The sequence below is a fragment of the Natator depressus genome, chromosome 28 (assembly GCF_965152275.1).
Source record: "Natator depressus isolate rNatDep1 chromosome 28, rNatDep2.hap1, whole genome shotgun sequence".
NCBI lineage: Eukaryota > Metazoa > Chordata > Testudines > Cheloniidae > Natator > Natator depressus.
Genome location: NC_134261.1, coordinates 8,046,593 through 8,049,092, shown reverse-complemented (window position 1 = coordinate 8,049,092; position 2,500 = coordinate 8,046,593). Strand labels below are relative to the sequence as shown.

At 64.4% G+C, this 2,500-nt stretch overlaps 1 non-coding gene across 1 annotated transcript; it reads right to left on the bottom strand.

Moving 5' to 3' along the window:
* Window positions 1-1,759: 1,759 nt before the first annotated feature.
* LOC141979781 (5S ribosomal RNA) lies at window positions 1,760-1,878 on the bottom strand. The gene has a single exon (XR_012637173.1). It is a non-coding gene; the product is annotated as a 5S ribosomal RNA (ribosomal RNA).
* Window positions 1,879-2,500: the final 622 nt, after the last annotated feature.

The window sequence follows — 2,500 nt, the reverse complement described above, 5'->3', positions numbered from 1 at the left end:
GTGGCAGCTCGGGACTTAAGCCCGGAGCCCGGGGCAGGGCGACCCCGGACGGACGGGGGTATGCCGGCCCCTGCCCGCGGGGGCAGGCTCCGGGTTGACCTGGTGGCCGGTTTGCTTTCGGGCCACCAGGTCAACCCGCTGCCTGTATGGGGTTGACCTGGTGGCCGCTTTCCTTCCCGGCCACCAGGTCAACCCGCTGAATGTATGGGGTTGACCTGCTGGCCGCTTTCCTTCCCGGCCACCAGGTCAACCCGCTGAATGTATGGGGTTGACCTGCTGGCCGCTTTTCTTCCCGGCCACCAGGTCAACCCGCTGAATGTATGGGGTTGACCTGCTGGCCGCTTTCCTTCCCGGCCACCAGGTCAACCCGCTGAATGTATGGGGTTGACCTGCTGGCCGCTTTCCTTCCCGGCCACCAGGTCAACCCGCTGAATGTATGGGGTTGACCTGCTGGCCGCTTTTCTTCCCGGCCACCAGGTCAACCCGCTGAATGTATGGGGTTGACCTGCTGGCCGCTTTCCTTCCCGGCCACCAGGTCAACCCGCTGAATGTATGGGGTTGACCTGCTGGCCGCTTTCCTTCCCGGCCACCAGGTCAACCCGCTGAATGTATGGGGTTGACCTGCTGGCCGCTTTCCTTCCCGGCCACCAGGTCAACCCGCTGAATGTATGGGGTTGACCTGCTGGCCGCTTTCCTTCCCGGCCACCAGGTCAACCCGCTGAATGTATGGGGTTGACCTGCTGGCCGCTTTCCTTCCCGGCCACCAGGTCAACCCGCTGAATGTATGGGGTTGACCTGCTGGCCGCTTTCCTTCCCGGCCACCAGGTCAACCCGCTGAATGTATGGGGTTGACCTGCTGGCCGCTTTCCTTCCCGGCCACCAGGTCAACCCGCTGAAAGTATGGGGTTGACCTGGTGGCCGCTTTCCTTCCCGGCCACCAGGTCAACCCGCTGAAAGTATGGGGTTGACCTGGTGGCCGCTTTCCTTCCCGGCCACCAGGTCAACCCGCTGCCGGCATGGGGTTGACCTGCTGGCCGCAGAGGGGCAGGCTCCGGGTTGACCTGGTGGCCGGACGGGGATTAAGCCCCGGCTCGGAGCAGGGCAAGCCCGGGCGGAGGGGGGTCCGCTTGGCCCCTGCCCGCGGGGGCAGGCTCCGGGTTGACCTGGTGGCCGGTTTGCTTTCGGGCCACCAGGTCAACCCGCTGAATGTATGGGGTTGACCTGCTGGCCGCTTTCCTTCCCGGCCACCAGGTCAACCCGCTGAATGTATGGGGTTGACCTGCTGGCCGCTTTCCTTCCCGGCCACCAGGTCAACCCGCTGAATGTATGGGGTTGACCTGCTGGCCGCTTTCCTTCCCGGCCACCAGGTCAACCCGCTGAATGTATGGGGTTGACCTGCTGGCCGCTTTCCTTCCCGGCCACCAGGTCAACCCGCTGAATGTATGGGGTTGACCTGCTGGCCGCTTTCCTTCCCGGCCACCAGGTCAACCCGCTGAAAGTATGGGGTTGACCTGCTGGCCGCTTTCCTTCCCGTCCACCAGGTCAACCCGCTGAATGTATGGGGTTGACCTGCTGGCCGCTCTGCTTCCCGGCCACCAGGTCAACCCCCTGCCGGTATGGGGTTGACCTGCTGGCCGCAGAGGGGCAGGCTCCGGGTTGACCTGGTGGCCGGCAGGGACTTCAGCCCCAGGGCCCCTGGCAGGGCGACCCTGCCCTTGTTCCCCAGAAAAGGAGAGAGCTGGCTCGCAGCGGGAAAAGCTGCCTACGGCACCTGGGATTCCCAGGCGGTCACCCATCCAAGTACTAGCCAGGCCCGGGACGGTTTACCTTCCGAGATCGGACGGGATCGGGGGCCTTCCGTCCGGTATGGCCGTAGGCACTCGGCTCCGGTCCGCCTCGTCCCCTTTCCCTTACTGACTCCCCTGCCTCGGGTGGGCCCGATCCTTTTTTCCGTTTTTTTTTTTCGCTCCGGAGGCTTCATGAGCCCCCCCCCAACACCCCTTTGGGGGTCGGTGAAAATTTTTTTTTCAGACTTCCAGGGGCCCGATCCTGGCCGCGGGCACCCGGCTCCGGGCACCCGGCTCCGGGCCGCCTCGTCCCCTTTCCCTTACTGACTCCGCTGCCTCGGGTGGGCCCGATCCTTTTTTCCGTTTTTTTTTTTCCGCTCCGGAGGCTTCGTGAGCCCCCCCCAACACCACTTTGGGGGTCGGTGAAAAAATTTTTTTCAGACTTCCAGGGGCCCGATCCTGGCCGCGGGCACCCGGCTCCGGGCACCCGGCTCCGGGCCGCCTCGTCCCCTTTCCCTTACTGACTCCCCTGCCTCGGGTGGGCCCGATCCTTTTTTCCGTTTTTTTTTTTTTTCGCTCCGGAGGCTTTATGAGCCCCCCCCAATACCACTTTGGGGGTCGGTGAAAAAAATTTTTCAGACTTCCAGGGGCCCGATCCTGGCCGCCGGCACCCGGCTCCGGGCACCCGGCTCCGGGCCGCCTCGTCCCCTTTC